Below are 599 nucleotides of genomic sequence, written 5' to 3' on the forward strand. Positions count from 1 at the left end.
GCATGCAATTGACACCAAACTTAAAATATGAAACAATCCCCGGCAACGGCGCCAAAAACTTGGTGCACGAAATTGCAATCACACTTTGCAATCCCGCACAACTAACCAGCAAGTGCACTGGGTCGTCCAAGTAATACCTTACGTGAGTAAGGGTTGATCCCACGGAGATTGTCGGCTTGAAGCAAACTATGGTTATCTTGTAAACCTTAGTCAGGATATCAATAATTATCAAGGTTGATTGTGAAAAGTAAAAGAACATAAAATAAGTACTTGTTCTGCAGTAATGGGGAACAGGTTGAGGTTTTGGAGATGCTCCATCTTCTGAATCTCTGCTTTCCTTCTGTCTTCTTCTTCAAGCACGCAAGGCTCCTTCTATGGCAAGCCGTATGCAAGGGTTTCACCGTTGTCAGTGGCTACCTCCCATCCTCTCAGTGGAAATGTTCAACGCACCCTGTCATGGCACGGCTATCCATCTGTCGGTTCTCAATCAGGCCGGAATAGAATCCAGTGATTCTTTTGCGTCTGTCACTAACACCCCACCCTCAGGAGTTTGAAGCTCGTCACAGTCATTCAATCATTGAATCCTACTCAGAATACCA

The sequence above is a fragment of the Arachis duranensis genome, chromosome 1, assembly GCF_000817695.3.
Source record: "Arachis duranensis cultivar V14167 chromosome 1, aradu.V14167.gnm2.J7QH, whole genome shotgun sequence".
NCBI lineage: Eukaryota > Viridiplantae > Streptophyta > Magnoliopsida > Fabales > Fabaceae > Arachis > Arachis duranensis.